This window comes from Terrapene carolina, unplaced genomic scaffold (genome assembly GCF_002925995.2).
Source record: "Terrapene carolina triunguis isolate 2854851 unplaced genomic scaffold, T_m_triunguis-2.0 Scaffold192, whole genome shotgun sequence".
Taxonomy (NCBI): Eukaryota; Metazoa; Chordata; order Testudines; family Emydidae; genus Terrapene; species Terrapene triunguis.
This window is the reverse complement of record NW_020664543.1, coordinates 7,270,229-7,288,173: the sequence shown is the minus strand read 5'-3', so window position 1 is coordinate 7,288,173 and position 17,945 is coordinate 7,270,229. Positions and strand designations below refer to the sequence as shown.

Here is a 17,945-nt window from a genome sequence, read left to right as displayed (position 1 = left end):
GCACATAAAACACTGGCACACCACAAAGGTTATTTTCTGCCCATGGTATGATTGTTTAGCAACCAAATCCAATACAAAGAACTTCTAAGTTGGTAACTATTCTATGTGCCTTTATTAACTTGGACAAATAGCAGCTCTGTATTACATTTTGCTGCACTTGCAAAAATGAATAAAAGGAGAATTTAAGAAGTCTGGGAACACAGCAAACAGATGTATTGTTTGTTCAATTTCTGAATCACAAGACCCATCTTATTGCATTCAGCAGCCTACAAGAGTAGGATAGCTTTGCAAATGTTGGTACCTTGACTTCGAAAAGATGTTAAGTTGCTGTCATGAAACAGAAGGGCTGAGAAGAGTGATTTTTTTAATTCTGCAAGTTTGAAACTGGTTCATATACAAAGGAAGGAGATCTTGGATATACTGTAACTGATTTAAGTTCAGAAGCCATTATAAATGCAGTTGGGTAAGCCTGCAATACCTACAAAGCCATTTTGCTTAATGTACTTTTAAAGTAATCTATGTGCTCAATTATCTAACCACAGGGCTGTTTATTTTGGTGCTTAGATAGCCTGTTAACAGGGCCACACAGGTACCTGAATTGCGAACAACAGATTTCACAGGGTATGTGTTGCATTGTGGGTAAGCTGTACACATTTTTCTATAATTGATTATTGGAGAACATACAATGTTAAACTCTCTACAGACTAGTTGTTCATGAAAATGTTAGATGGAGCCACAACAAAAATGTGAACAGGCACGTCAGAAACTTAAAACAAGGTTACTTTGCTCTTTTAATTATCTCAAGTTGCACATGAAAGTTGTGGTGGCTTCCAATTTTATGATGTTGGGGGGGAAACTACAAATGTGCCCATTTTGTACTTTCTAGATTCTGAATCAACTCCCCATATGGTATTGATCCCAAACAGGTGTGTGAGACAGATGAGAACAGTCTACTATGGTCTGCACACGTCTACGTTCAAGTTGGGGGTCTCACAAGGTCATACCCTGAGAGGTGTCAAGCAACTGCCGACATCAATGGGAACTGATGCATTCATCAGAGGCTCAGCACACCCAGATTTTGGTCCATCCGCGACTGCATCAGCAGCAAGCATTAATTAAACAGTCCAGCAGCCACAGCAGAGGAGTGCTTTAAATTGATGAGCAAATGTATTAACTGAAATTCTCCCCTGTGCAGAGAACCTTCACAAGTCCAATGTGCCATGAAAGTCATGCTGTTTTGAGTGTTTAAGTGAGGCTTAAGTGGCACAGCAGCTTTGCGTTCGCCCTCAGACCAGGGGTGAATTTCACCCTATTGAGAAACTGTCCCCACCCCCACTTTGTGCTGAACTCTAATTAACATTAATGCAGGTTCCATTTGTGGAACAATTGCAGGGCTTGCAACAGAGATCCACAGGACATATCACAGAGGACAATTTGGGCCTTTCACTTGCAAAGCGTACTGTGGGCTGAATAAGCATATCCAAACCATAAATATAACCAATGGCTTGTTTGTATAAAATTTTGCTCACTGGAGTAGCCTTCTGAGCTACACAATTCACTGTCCTGAGATCTCCATATTCCCCAGAACTGCTCTAACTTATACTCAGTCTGCCTGTGGGCTCCGAAGGGCTATAAGCAGCCAAGAACAGCTGCAGTGCAGCGGTGTTCTGGCCTTGGCTTCTTCTTCTGAGCCTGTCCCTTGGGGCGGCAAGGGATGCTGACGTAGAACTTTTCTGCCAGTGGTACACCAGCTGAGGGCATTCCTGAGTGCGTTGGGGGGCGAGAGGGGAGGAAGAGAGCAACTGCTTTTAAGACACTGGAACAGCATAAAGAGGCCTCAGGGTAATGGAGACTTTTGCCTCAAAACTATTAACCCTTATTTCTCGTTTTAAATTTCTAAATTCAATCCGTCCGCTTTCAGTGCAGCAGAACATTCCATTTCCAAGCTCTGCCATATGCACAACAGCATTCCTATCTGATTTCTTCTGAATTATGATGAATTGAAAACTTGGTGAAATTTTAAAAGGAAATTGCCAGCTGTCACCAGAGACAATCATTTAAACTAAAAAGAGCTATTCCTCTCTAACGTCACTGGAGTGGCATACCAGTTGGGTTTAAAACAAATTTTCTGACCTGGAAAATCATCCATTTAATGCTAAATGAAATGCCAAGTGACAGAGTCTAAGGTACTGGCTTTAGCGGATACCCATGTTTAAGATGAAATATAGTAATACTTCTACAGGGAAATATTGATAACTGCAAAATCACTAAAGCATCACATTGATAAATGACTGTTGCTCAAGTTTTTCCTTATGTTCAACTGATTTATTAAAGGGAACAAAATCTAATATTTGTAACAGAAATCTGTTTTCAGAATCCGCACTGAGCAAAAAAGGCAAAACAGGAGTACTTATTGTTTTTCAAAACTAAATCCAGAGTGTTTTGGGTTTTGGTCCAAGTTTAACTGAACTCTCAATTTTTGGGATGTAGTTTTTGGATATACGAGGCTGTTTCTTACCCATCCCTAACATGTACCACTTCTTACAACAGCATTATAGGGACACAGTCAACTTAAAAATCTGACCCCTGACTTTGAACTTATTGTTGTCACAACTGAAACGTAAAATACTAAAAATGAAAGAAGTTAGTGAAGAGGGGGGCGGGATATTTTCTCCCCCATTTTGTCTATATATTTGACAATTCTTTTTAATTGCGTCCCCAATGTAGTCAGGAAGAGTGAATTTCACCCCTGTGTACAGGGGTTACACATGACCTATGCAACAGGGCTGCCCAGAGGATTCAGGGGGCCCGGGGCAAAGCAATTTTGGGGGCCTCTTCCATAAAAAAAAAAGTTGCAATACTATAGAAGACTATATTCTTGTGGGGGCCCCTGTGGGGCCCGGGGCAAATTGCCCCACTTGCCCTCCCCTCTGGGCGGCCCAGCTATGCAACACCAAGATGCAACCTCTTGATCAAAATGGGGGAGTGAATAGTGGCTACACAGCTGATGTTGGGAACTGCATTTAAAGCAGGACTCAACTTCATTTGTTTTCGACTTGAATAAATTTTGTTCCAAAATTTAGCATAACACTCTTCCAAGTACACTGAATTTTCATGTAATTAAAAAAATCACTAACTTTTCCAGCAAACATATTTTAAAATTGTCCCTTATTTGAAACTTTGCCCTCAGAGCCTTATTTTTTTTTTTTACATTACTCTAGTTGAACCAACAGAATTCTCACTAATTCCAAACCTCACATTCTAAGATGGCAAAAATCTCCTCAAAAATTTTAACAAATAAATAAGCCAGAGATTTTCTTAACTTAATCCATCTGTTTCTGTCTTTAACTTTGTGTTTTTAGAAATTAATATTACACTCTCCCATCCGATTTCACAAAATGGCAATACTTTGCTCTGACTGTAGTTAAACTACACTAACAGGTGTAGAATTTCCTGGTATGCACAACTATTGCGTCTCTTTCTTTGCCTTTGTTTGTTGAAACTACTGAAGATACATGCACTGGCTTTAGAGCAAAATAATATAAAACTGCATAATATGCAACCATTATTTGACCCTAAGTTCGAACTGGGAACTTCTGAAGAAGAATCTTCTGATGTATTCATTCCAGGTGAATGTTTCTTGATTTCTTATAATAAAATAATGTATTTCATAAACTGAAGTTGGGATGCTCTCTCTCTGACCCACATGCCTGATTACAAAACTATTTACAGTAACTAAAGCTATCCACTGCAGCAAATATTTATAGTGATTATGTCTGCTTTTGGGTGCTCCTGCTATAGAGATATCTGTTTACACACGGCTTTCATGCCACCTATTTGCCATTGATGCTACCACCAGTCCAGCTCCAATGCTGATAGCAACAGTGGAAGCTGGTGGCTGCCAAAGTTTTAACCACAATCTTCTGGTGGCTGCCAAAGTTTTAATCGCAATCTTTAACCCAGCTTGGTGCAGATCTAGATGACATAGTGTTAAAAATGCCAGTGGCCACAGAAGCATATTCAGCTCCACCAGTGGGAATGATAGCATCAAAGAGTGGTAGCGAAGGTGGGAAATTTTAGGTAAGAAATGCTAGAGGGGAGACAATCTTTCACTACAGCTGAAAACTCACATTGTGGTCATATATAGGCATATTTTCATTTGACTTGCATACCAAATGTTAACTGCTCTGTGATATCAAATGTGGCAAGAACACATCTGTTGAGCTGACTGTATTGTGTTTCTGCTTTGGAATTTAAAAATTGCACATCTTTAGATTTTTAATTTAAATACTTAATGTTAATCATTCAGCTGGTATTGAGATGTTTTACTTTGCAATTACCAGCTGTCAAGCATAGATAAGAATGAAAGCAACACAGGTTAACATGTCACATAATTTCATGTAAGGTCACAATACTATCAACTCATTATTAAATTTACTTACTTAGGGGCTAGAGGTGCAATATTTGGAAAATAACCACGCAGAATAATTGAAACGCTGGGGATACCTTTGTTTTCTAATTATCACAAGCTGTAAAGGAATTTATAATTTTGCTGTAGGCTAGAATTTGGTTTTACAGGAGGCCTTTCATTAATAACATATCCCTAAGTGTTTTGTAGAAATTGAGTTACTGTAGATATTGTAACCAAGTGACTTTGTGAATTCACCCTTAGCTTTCACAGTCATGAATGTTAGAAACTATTTTATCTGGCCAGGACACGGGGATCCTGGAATGTAACCAGAGATAAGGAAAGGAAATTTTGTTTTAACTTATCTCATGTCACAGCATCCTCCAAACACTGAATCGCATTGTCAGATTCCGAGTATAAGTTGAAGTACTGCCTAGCACTTGAACCTAAGACTTCCTGGCCTAGATGTTAAAATGGTACCATCTGAGCCACCCAGGCATATTATAATACATTGTTTACTCTCAATATTTATAGAGCTGGAAGAGGACAGCTTTCAGCAGTATCCAGCAGTCAAATGACTCGCAAACCAGCTATGGCACCATTTTCAGAATAGGATCTGTTTTCCTTCTGAAAATAAAGGCGTGATTGTGGTGGATTTACAACTGTGCACTGCTGCTGTCAAATAGAAAGCAACAAACAATGACAGAAAGACACAATACGGATGTCAGAGTAAAGCACGGTGAAAAGCAGAATTATTAGCTAACATGACACAATAGCTCCATTATCCTAAAGTGTTAAAGGTGCTATACAAAGTCAAATAACGATTTTATTCAGTACCATGTTTGCACAATATACACATTTCAAAGTAGTAAAAAATATAGATTTTTGAATATTGGTCAACTATAAATAAGAAAACTATATGAAATATTTAAAAATGTAAGGGGGTGTGGAATGGGACACTGTGTAAATATCAGCTGAGAGGTGTAGTTGCATATTGTATTTATACTACTTGCTTAAAATGAAAGACAGCGCTTGAGCAGGTGAAATTTTACTTTTTACAATACTTGTACAAGTCACAAGGAAAGCAATAAAAAGGACAGCACAGTCAATTGATCTGCTACTACACTGATTAAATCTCTGTTAATCTACAGTAGTGGTCTCCAAAGTGGGGTGCACGCAAGAGGATCCTTCGGGGTGTGCGGCAGGAGGAGCGCCGCCGGAGCAGCGCTGCTTTTTTTTTCTCCCCCTCCCTCAGCCCGGGAGTCCGAGCAGCTCTTTTTCCCCCCCTCCCTCGGCAGTTTTACTGATGGGGTGCGCAATCAAAAAAGTTTGGAGACCACTGATCTACAGGATCCAAATGCATGCTTACAGCTGATAAAATGGCTCAGAAAACTTTAATTGAATAAAAACAAACTAATGTGAAAAATAAATGTCCTGTTTAGAAAGTATGAATACAGCACTAGACTGGGAACGAGGAAACCTGAGTTCCAGTTCTGGCTCTGATACTAACCTCCTGCCTCACCCTGGGCAAGTCACTTTGCCTCTCTATGCCTGAGTTTCCCCTCATAGTTGATTGTAAGTTCTTTGGTGCAGGAACTGTCTCTTTCCACATGTACACATTCCACCACCTGGTACAATGGGCCTTCTGGAACCTGACACTAAGGCAATACAAATAAGTAATAATAATGTTTATCAAAAGGATGGCATGAGAAAAAACAAATCTATGCGCCAAATTGTAATTAGGAGCATCTTTTCAATTTGGGGGATAAAAGCTCTGCCACCCCAAATTCCATCACATACCTCTGCTTTTCTTTACAAGAGAGCTCAAATTAATGAGTTGTATTTTACAGCACCGCCAGACAAAGTTAATAGAGGTGACACTGGAGGGCATAAACTTATTAAATAATTTCAAAGCAATTTACCCGTGATACCAGCACAATCACTAAGTGTATAATACGTAAATTCAATAAATGCTTATACAATGCTTTAAATATTCAGAGCACTTAATAAACCCCCACAATACTCCTGTGAGGTAAGCAGTTATAATCCTCATTATACAAATGAGGAAAAGAGCACAATACAGCCCTGATTCTGCAACGTATTTAAGCACATTCTTAAATGCTTTTGTGAACTGGGGCCTAAATGACTTATCGAAAGCCAGCACCAATGTAAAAGCTGAGATTAGATATCAGGAATTCCTCGCTCCTAGTCTCTGGGTAGAGTATGCAGCCACTCTTATCTTTGTATCTTATCTGCCTGACTAAAACGGTTGTTCGTATGGGCCCCATCATCTCAGGATCTGAGAACCTGGCATAAAATTAATAATACATATTTCTCTTCCTTCCCAGCCAGTGCAACAAATAGCCTGATTAGCTGATAGATTTTTGCCTGTGTGAGCAAGAGTGTGCGTTGTGAGGCTGTGCATGTGAAGAAATTATCAAGGGAAAACTAAGTTGAAATAAGTTTTGCATTTAGACTGTTCTGTGCTCATTGTTCTCTCTCGCAAGTGTCATGGTATATTGCCAGCCGCTGTGAAAGTTCTGTCTCCTGCACTTATGAACCTCCCGCTATTGACTGACAGTTTTATTGTTCTAGTAGAGGATAGCTGTCCTGAGGGGAAACGGCTGCAGAGGGAGAGGTGATCTCTTAGGTAACAAGGGCCAATCCCGTGGACAGCTTTGACTATCAACACAGACAGGGCCAGCTCTACTGTTTTTGCCGCCCCAAGCAGCGCGCCGAATTGCCACCGCGGACGGCGGGGGGCAGTCCGTGTGCCGTTAGGGCGGCACACACGTTTCCGCGGTGGCGGCAGCGCCTGTCTTCAGCTGGAAGACAGAAGCCGCCAAATTGCCGCTGCGGGCAGCTGAACATAGAAGCTGCAACTGAATTGCCGCCGCCGTGGAAACGCGCGTGCCGTCCTAACGGCACACGGACAGCCCCCGCCGTCCATGGCGGCAATTTTGCGCGCTGCTTGGGGCGGCAAAAACACACGGACTGCCGCCCCTTGCAGATTGCCGCCCCAAGCACCTGCCTGGAATGCTGGTGCCTGGAGCCGGCCCTGACACAGAGGCCTTGAACTGGACGCTGAATTTAATGAGGAGTCATTAAGCATGATGGGAAACGGGGGGGAAGTGGTGGGTGTCACACACACTGGGTAGGTTTCTAATGTTCACATACTAAAATTGTGATAGGCCGAGAGCTGTATGCTACAATAAATGAGCAAATTTTATGCTCGTGCTGCATATTTTGAATGCAATACATCAAGTGTCCATTTGGAGGAACTGTGGGACTACAATAAATTTGCAAAGTAAAATAGATAACCTGATGGAATCAGGTCTATTGAAATCAGCATCGGAGCTGGAAAGGAATCATATTAACCTGATCCTGGGTTTGATGTTTACAATTTCTTTTTCTTTTATATATGTTTTTAAATTATTAAAGGAGAAAAAGATGTACAAAACAAAAGGTGCAACATAGGGTACAATCCCATTTATTCAACAATATTTTTAAGAGATTTGCACTGGAAAAATTACTCATATTTGTCTCATAATATAAATTAAGCCATTGGGCACCCTAAAGTAAGATACTTTTTGCAACTTGACACATTCTGGATGCGCACACATCCTTTCCTTTGTGTCATATACAGGCATGACATTTTATGGGAAGGGAAGATTCAGGCTGCATCAGCCTCTGAGGTTTTCAGAAAAACGAAGCACCTCTTATTGTGATCGGCACTATATGAGATATGAGAACAAACAACTGAATGTCCATACACAAATTAGCTTTCCAGATAGACTATTTTTAAAACAATATTTTAATCGAGCAAGCTATATTTAAATGACACAGTATTTAAAAAATGACATTTTTAGACTTTTTTTTTTTTTTGCCATGCTCCAACTAGGAAAATGGATCAAAATAATAAGAAGCAACACATCCAAAAGAGCCTAAATCTTGAGAGGTGCAGAGCATTAGCAAATCCAGTGAGAGATGTAGGTGTTCAAACACCACTCTGAATCAGGCCCACAGTCCTTTATCATAGAATCACAGGCCTGGAAGGGACCTCGCAAGGTCATCTAGTCCAGTCCCCTGCACTCATGGCAGGACTAAGTATTATCTCTAGACCATCCCTGACAGGTGTTTCTCTAACCTGCTTTTAAAAATCTCCCGTGATGGAGATTCCACAACCTCCCTAGGCAATTTATTCCAGTGCTTAGCCACCCTGACCGTTAGGAAGTTTTTCCTAATGTCCAACCTAACCTCCCTTGCTGCAATTTAAGCCCATTGCTTCTCATCCTGTTTTCAGAGGTTAAGAACAACAATTTTTCTCCCTCATCCTTGTAACAACCTTTTATGTACTTGAAAACTGTTATGTCCCCTCTCAGTCTTCTCTTTTCCAGACTAAACAAACCCAATTTTTTCAATCTTCTTTCATAGGTCATGTTTTCTAGACCTTTAATCATTTTTATTGCTCTATGTAAAGAGATACTACCTCTTGTCTGAAAAGATTATTGCTCCTGCAAGTAACTTAGGCAGCATATATTCACCACCTATTCTCTATACAGGCAAAAGTCCATTCAAATGAATGAAATATCTGCATCACTGACTTCATGACTTTTCAGGGTAGAAATAATGGATATGTTGAATGAGTGCATATACTGTTCCACAATAAGATGCTAACCACATGATACATGTACATGATACATGCTAAGAGCAGTACTTAGTCCATAGAAACATGTCCCATCAATTCTTACATTAAAAAGTAAACTGAATATATAAAGATAAATTTTTTTAAAAAGTAAAAAATAGACTTTCCCTGGCATGTGTGTAGTAAGCTGCAGCTTGACAGGAGTTTTGCATCTCTATCTATGCTCCACTTAACAGCCTTTCTTACTGTTGGTTGCTGGACTTCTCCAGGACTGGTGTCAGGATGACCTCAGTGGAGGTCCTATGACTCTAGAACTTATTCCTTCTTGTATTCTGCCATAGTCTAAATTTAGCTTCCTTGCACCAATCCCCTTCTCCTCTCCATTTAGAGGTATCTGAGGAAAAAGGCACTTGGGAAGATGAAATGTGTGCTGATCCCACACCTCTCTACAGCCTGCAAGAATAATAGGGCAGTCTGGAAGGCAAGTGGAAGGCTCTGAATGAGACATCAATTGCTTTCTGCAGCCCACCACGTCAGCTCTGTCTGAGAGGACTTTAAAGTTGGGGAAGGGATGGCTCCAGCTTTATGGCAATTTTCTCCATTCTCAGCTGCTCCTTTTCTCTTATCAAATCTTCGTCCATGAGGCAAGGGAAAGATGAAATTTCTCTCTCAATCCTTGAAGAAATGAGCCATTGTTACCATAATTTACTGTAAATGCTGTTGAAATGCCCAGGAGGGATTAAAATTGGTACATTGCCCTTAACTGAATCATTGCAGGAAAATATTGTATGGTCATTAGTATTCTAAGGACTCAGCATGACATGAGTGAAATGGGATAAGCGAAGGATGGAGCAGCAGCCTTCAGTATGAATCTCTCAAGCTAAACATAATTTTTTAGCTCAGTATATGTAATTTTATTAATGTGCTGATAGCTTTGGCGCTTGTACAGTTCAGGCCTCTGACAGAAACAATTTCCTGACTTTTATTCCTAGAGTCTAATATGAGACAAGTGAGGAGCTGAATAAAATGCTATTTGCCCTGTACAGGATGTACACTATTGGAAGGTTTTCATTAAAACTCCTGTGAACACACCTGCTCAGTAATTTTTAACACCGCGTTCTCACCCTAATTCTCTGCGTTTAAACTCTACCTAGGGATGCTTAGCGTGAAACGAAGCAGAATTTCCAGATATTAGTTACTCTGATGCAGAATCATTCTCTGAGGCTTAGAAACGGAGAGCTCCCTGGAGAAAAAAACTACTGAATAGCCTTGGCACCTGCTGCTGATCTAGGAGGCAGCCCGGACAGCTAGGGGACAGGAGAGTAAGTGCAAGGCTGTTTCTTTCCTACCTCTCACTGCAGGAAACACTGAATGGGGAGAAAAAACAACCTTCCAGAAACAATAAAGGAGGAGTTCAAAGATTAACTGGGAAGGAAAAGACATAACTGTCTACTAAACACAGGCTGTTAAAGAAAAAATGTCATTATCTTGCTCCTTCTTGTTTTAAGAGATCTGGCCTATTTGTATTTTTGTCTGCATAATTAGTACCCTTTGACATCTTTTTTCAACTGATCAAGCATTTCTTTTCTTGAGGGAACAGGATGATGATACTCGCACTGAACTGAGAGCGTAAAGAACTACCATCTCCGTGGTCCACCTCTTTGATGGCATCCTATTTTTAACAAGCCAAATCAGGTTCCTGTAACCGGGATGTCAGGATGCAGAAGAAATTCCCCTCTCCATTAGAGGCATGATATTTTGTGTGTGGCTAAAATAGAATAAGCCAAATGGAAAATATCCCTAAGAAAATGAATTAAGAGTCGTTTTTGGAGACCACCTCTCAATCGGCATTCACTCTGAGAAAGCCACAGTTTAATTAAAAACAACAAACAAAAGCACTTTCTTCTCTCCTTTGTGAGACCCTTTACAAGCTTGAATACTTGAATGATACTAGGAGGAAATGTTCTGTTTTACAAGGTAATAATAAAGGTCTTGAGATGCTAAATAAGGAGACCAAGAACAATTATCCTGATAAGGGATGAAGATAACTCCCTAGGAGAGTTTGGTAGCTGTGCTAATAGCATCCTTCTTTTACGGGACCAATATAGGAAAATGTTTAATGGAATACATATTCTCTCTTGCCTTTCCAGTTCTGCCTGTCACACTTATTGGAGCAGAGTTATGCTGTGGTGGTCAGCAGAATAGTATTTATAAGAACAGAAGAGTATTAATAATTCATATTTTAATAATTATCCTTTCCACTTCTCTATGAAGACTTTCATGAAAGAATCCAATAACTGTTTTGCAAACATTAGCTAAAGAGGCCTCACTATTCTACCATGAGAAAGGTAAGCATTTATCCCCGTTTATAGATGGATAAACTGAGATACAATCTTTTCCAACGCCACAAAACAAACTAGTTATTGAGTTTGAATTAGAACCCAAGAGTGTCTTGGCTCCCAGACGTCTGCTGAGATTGTGCTTTTCTCGAACTGCTTACCATGCATCTGACAAGCCTTGCAGCCTGCAAGACTCATCTATTAGCAAGGTCTGTTTTGCTTTATAGTCCTGTACTTGTATTCTATTCATGTGAAGAACAAATGCACTTGCAAAACTGCTCCATTGTGATCTTCTATCATAATTATCACATTGAAATGTTCGCCCTATGGAGCTACTTGCAAAACTCAATTATATAATCAGCACCAAAATGAACTACTTATGCCATGCTTCTTCTGTGGCAGAGGAAAACAATTCTCGTTCTAATTTCCATGTAGTCCATCACCACTACAAAGTCCTGTAATGTAAGACTTTTCTCTAACAAATGACTATTTCTAGCCAAATTAAATCCTCTTTTAATATCCTGTTGGAGAGCAATGCTCACTTATTACTCTCACATTTACTGGATCCTGATGCCGTAATGAGTGCGGAATATGAAAGTGTCTGCATTTGGTAGGCGATCTATCCAACAAGGTATAGAAGAGTGATTCATTTTCCTTATATTATAAGGTGAAAAAATAGCTAATTTTAATGTGACCATTTTCTTGTGTCCTTTACTAATATGTTCTTTCATGCCAATAAGAAATTTACCATAGTCTCTGCTACCCTTTAATAAGAATTTGGAGCTACTGGAGTTTCTCTACTTTAAATTCACACCGAGAAAGATGTACCTTTTTTATTCCACAGCTGGAAATCTCCTGGGTTCTATTATACTGTCTCACTAGAATATATTATTAGTTATCCCCCTTTAAACACATTCGCTGTTGTAGGATAGGATACCTTTTCAGAACAATGTGAGTTTTGACAGGAAAAGCACTTCTTTTGCAATATGAAATTGCCAGAAGATGGTATCAGATCCTTATTCAATTACCTGTGTTCTTCAGTTTATATTTTGAAATACTTTCATAGGGTTATATTAGATGTAGTTTAGTTTGGGCATTTGTAGCTCCTTAAGGAAAACATTCTGCTACTACTTTATGGTAAAAGCAAACTTACTACGGATCTAAGTGGGAATCACAAGGAAACAGCTTAGAAGAGCAGGCCCACTCTACAATGAGCACAGAGGGCGTTGGATTCTGGGATCACCAGAGAAGGTTGAAGAGGTCACCAGGAAACAAGAGAAAATGCGCAATTATATTTTGTTACAGTACAAATCCCTCTTACATGCAGCAAATCTTCTGGGAATCACCTTGCTCAATGGCAGTTACTGGCAATTCCCAGTGACAGCTGGGAGTTACAAGCTGGTCAAGTAGACAGATTGCTCACACACATTCATTTTTAAAATCACAGCTGGTACCTTGTAGGCAGTAATAAAGTAGCAAGTCCTTTATTTCAGTGATACTCTCGGTGCAGAACAAAAACTGAAAGCAATGTTAATGAGGCGGATGCAGGAAGATTCTAATGTGAGCTCACTGCTAACCTCACCTGAACAGGCTGACTTTTTAAAATAGGGATAAAATGAAAGGGGAACTTTTAGAGGAGACAGAATTCTGACAAGGACCCAGAAATTAGTCAAAATTCGCCAGGTTGCATCAATGATGTGGCAGAGTCGTGGTACTCAGCTGTTTTATACTTGTAAGCTTTGTGGCTTCCCTAACAAAAACTTGAACATTCACAGCCACTAGTGTAGCTTCTCTTCGATTAGGAAACATTGACTCCAACAGCCAGGAGTAATTTGGAAAATGTACAGTTGAGATTAGGGGCAAGGAGAACCCCACTAACTCATAGCGAGGCTATATTACACAGCTGGGCAGCCGTCCTCTGCTCCTATCTTCTTCAGAGAGCATTCCAAGGCTCCTTTCTTCTTTTAACACAAGCCTCATTATATACAAAACTCGTTCCTATATTCTCCATAACTGAGGAACATACACATACCAAACTGAATATAATGGATGGTAAAACAGTTTTTTTTTTAATTGAGAAGTTTACGTAACATTAGGAACATAAGCTGACAGCAAGTCAGTGGCACCCTGGCTCTAAATGAGTGAGTACATCAATATGGCAACTCTCTGTTATAAGATGCTGTCAAATTCAACTCCTAGCAACTGTTAGGCCAGAGTTTAGAATCTCAGTAATGTGACAATTTTTTACATTTCAGTGCACCACGCAAGGTTATTTTCTCACAACGATTTCCATTAGCTCAGTATAAAAATAATTTTAGAAAGGGGGGGGGGAAGAGTCTGATTCAGCCACCTACAGATTCACTCACTGCACAGCATCAGATGGTAAGATTATAAAATGGGATCAGCAAAAAAGAGAACAATTCAAGAAAGGAGCTGTGCTTTCATATTCATCAAATATAGATGTGCTCTGAGTGGAAGTCAATACAATACAACAAGCAGCAGGATTGGGAATAATAAAAGTGTGTTTAATAACAGCAACCTGCCAACAAACCACAATGTTAACAATAAGTTAATAAGGAAAAGGATATATAGAGTTAACTGAAAACAATTCAAGAGATTTTCTAAACAAAGAGCAACAACAATAAACACCCAAGATTTACTGCCTTCAGGTGCATTGAAAAGAAGAGCTCTAAAACCTTTTTCCTTAGTGAACCATGGATTGCAAACTCCAGGCCAGCTGAAACAGAATTAGGTATTAATATTTTAGAACTGCCACAAAGAAGCATGCCTTCTTGAACGAAAGGTTAGGTCAACAAGATTTTAAAAATGCGGTATTTAATTGTAATGTGTGCATAAACTTATGAAATCCAGTGAGCAGAGTAGTGCAGTATTTCATTTGTCAGGACTAGGACATTGCATTTGAAGGAGATGCTGCAACTGCTGACAGCTGTTGAGCTGAGGAATACATAAATCTTTCAACTTGCATGCAACACAATTACCCCAATAGGCACACAAGCTCCTAAATGAAAATGGAGAATTGTCCTGGCTACTGGTTTCAAATCCACTTCCAGGGTCAACATGACCCTGCAACCAATTTCAATTTCTGACCAATGATAGATGTAATTTTTTGTAAGATCTTTCAATCCAATAGTTGTGTTCAATGGAAGGGATAAAGAAAAAAAAAACACCAGAAAAAAGAGAACTCCTTCTGCCCACTCCCCAGCCTTTCCCCACCCTCCCCGAAAGGAATGCTAATTATCCCAGTCTCCCACTGACCTCCCAAACTAGCACCCTCTTCCTGCATTTGTAAAACTCATAGGAAACTAGTTTCTAGGCATTATCCATTTAAGAACTTGCTAGTTTCCTCAGTGTTCAGATCAATAAAAAAAATTGAACAGAACCTTTAAAACATGTCAGGGTTTTCTTCCCACTGAACCTCTGGAGTGGAAACTTTCTTGTTTCACAGCTATATGGGTGCAACACTGTCAGACACATTAAGCAAAGGGAGCAAATTGTGGAATCATCTACTAATGTATTAAAAGCTCTTTTGTGCCATCCAGGCTCATCTTTTGATTTCTCTGTTTGCTCTCCAATGTAATTAAAGAAAATTAATTGTAAAGAAAAATGTAAAGCAATCCAATTAACTGCTATAAATAAATTACTGTATGTATTAATAATATATTGCTCCTCTATGACATCCTCAATCTGCAGAACTCAAAGAACCTTCACAGTGCCAATGACTTAAGCCTTCCAGCACCCCTGGGATTCACGGGAGAAAAAAATTATCCTCATTGTACACATGAGAAACTGAGGCACAGAGAGATGAAGTGACTTGTCCGAAGTGATAACAGAAACCAGTGGCAGAGCTGGGAATAAAAACAAGGTCTTCTACTGACCAGTCCTCCTTAACCACAAGCCCATCTTTTCTCCTCATGGTTTTGGGATCACTTTTAAAATCATCTGCCTTCTACACATACAAGAAGAAAGTAGAGAACAATTAATTTAGATTTCACCTGCGAAACACATTCAGTTTTGCGGCAACCTCATTTCCTACAACTGTCCCAAGTGATTTGCTTCTTTCCATTCCTAATTGACACCAAATAACATTTTTTGGAAAGACAGTGTTTGGAAAACATGATGTGAAACCTCACTTATGAATCTGCTCCAAAGCCACTGCTTTAACTTTTCAGCGCAAGAAAACATTTCCGGTGCTAATTTCATAGCAATTAATATTACCCTTAAAATGATAACCCTATAATTAGAAGCAATTAAAATACTGCTGAAAAATGAGCTGCCCTGTCAATGTTGATTTCTCTTCGCATTAAAGCCAGGATACTGAAGCAGAGCTTTACAATAATTTGCTTCCACTCTTCTGAGGGGTGCTACTGTTTTGCAGCCCTCCATGACAATTGTGCTCTTTTCATTTTCATGGTTTGTTTCAGATGTGCCAATAAAGCCAATGTGAACTAATCTAGTTAGTCTCAAAGATTAGTAGGCTTCAGTAACGCATTCATCAGCCTGTTGCTGACAAAGAAAAATAGTTTTTGCCTGATCACTTAGGACTCTAAGTCTCATTTTTAAAAATGCTATCCAAGGTCTTCACAGAAAAGAAAGGGAAGTTCAGATTTTCACACAACTATGCACCTCCTGCAGCACATCCACATCCAGTGATTCAGCATCAGAAGAAACTTGTATTTTAACTGCAGCAAACAGGATCCAGCGTGAACCATTCTCCATGGGAGATAAATCACTGCTGAATGCATATTTAACATTTAACTGAACTCCAGACAAGTGTGTAAAGTGGAATTGGAGCCTTGATGTAAATAACTACATTATTTTCTATTAGGAGAGCATGAACATCTTCTCCGCTATTCCTATTATGGTCAAGCTTTGTGCTTTTCTAATAGACCCCAATCTTCAGTGTGCTATGATGAAAGAAAAGCTACATAATGGAAAGTCAAGAGAAAATAATGGCTCAAATTTGGATCAGATAACAGAGCAGACTTTGACGGTGTCCTTTTATTTGTACCCAAAGCATTAAGCTACATATCTAAAAATATTTAAGAGCGCTAATTGCACTTCATATCTTTTTCCTCTATTTTTTGTATATGAATTGTGTGTTCACTGTTAAGCAAAGCAAGGGCTCACTAGATACAGGCGAGTCTCATCTTACGCGAATTTAACATGCGTGAATTCAGCTTTGCGCGGTCAGCAAAAACAAAACAAAACAAAAAGAGAAAAATAACAATTTAAATACTGTACCTGTAGTGCAGGCAATTCCGCCCGCCATTACACTCAATGTAATTTTGACTATACGCGATTTTCGCTTTACGCGCTGACAGCGGAACGTAACCCCAGCGTAAGATGAGACTTGCCTGTACTAGTCACAAACCGCAGGATTTAAAGCCTGTTCCACCCATGTAATGGGTGTGAAAGAGTGTCAGCAAATGTCCTGCTAAAGAACAGAGTAGAAGAAAGGCAGGCTTCAAGCTTAACATAATCCTCCAAACAAACTCTAGGTCGGCAACGTTTGGCACGCGGCTCACCAGGGTAAGCACCCTGGCGGGCCGGGCCAGTTTATTTACCTGCTGACGCGGCAGGTTCGGCCGATCACGGCCCCCACTCGCCGCGGTTCGCCGTCCTGGGCCAATGGGGGCGGCGGGAAGCCGCGGCCAGCACATCCCTTGCCTGCGCCGCTTCTCGCCACCCCCATTGGCCCGGGATGGCGAACCGCGGCGAGTGGGGGCCGCGATCGGCCGAACCTACCGCGTCAGCAGGTAAATAAACTGGCCCAGCCCGCCAGGGTGCTTACCATGGCGAGCCGTGTGCCAAACGTTGCCAACCCCTGCTCTAGGTCATGCCTCCTGAATCCTCCCTTCACCCCTGATCACCACGCCAGACAGACCAGAAAGTTTCCTAAACTGTGGAAGTAATCCTAATCGCCTACCCATGTGGTAAATTTTACAAAAATATCCTGGATTTTTGTAACATCTGGTCATCCCAGTTGAGCTGTGGATGAAGACCATGTAGGTTGGGTTGCTGTTTAAGAAATACGTATTTTTGTTTACATCCTGATAATGGTAAACAAACATTAAATCAAACCTCAGGCATCTTGGTTGCACAACAAAAACCTACACTCTGTTCCAGAAAGAGCAACATAACTTAAAGCAGTCCAAGAGCCCTTTAATTATCTCCAGATTTACTCAGTTTTAAACAATTAGAGCAGCAAGGACATCTTACATTCAGAGCGCAATCTGCATCTCCAAAATGCTTTATGAAGCCTCTCCATGAAGCTCCAGTATAGTGCAGCCTGCTAGGGAAGGAAAGTGGCTACTTGGCACTATCTAGTGCACAGCACTCCGCTTAGCTTAGAGTGTATGGGAGGTGAAATTGTGGCTAAAACATTGGGGTAATTCCTACACAATTTTTCATAAGTGCCACAAGGTCTGTAATCTCCATGCAGACCAACCAGGAGCTCTGCTTTTAAGGTCTCATCTTGACGTTCCCACTAAATAAATTAAATGGAATTAAATACAGTAGATCTACTTCTGAA

General features: G+C 40.2%; 1 protein-coding gene across 2 annotated transcripts in view; it reads right to left on the bottom strand.

Moving 5' to 3' along the window:
- PRKCA (protein kinase C alpha) overlaps window positions 1-17,945 on the bottom strand; it is a 297,369-nt gene that overhangs the window by 59,267 nt on the left and 220,157 nt on the right. The gene's annotated exons all lie outside the window — the stretch shown is intronic.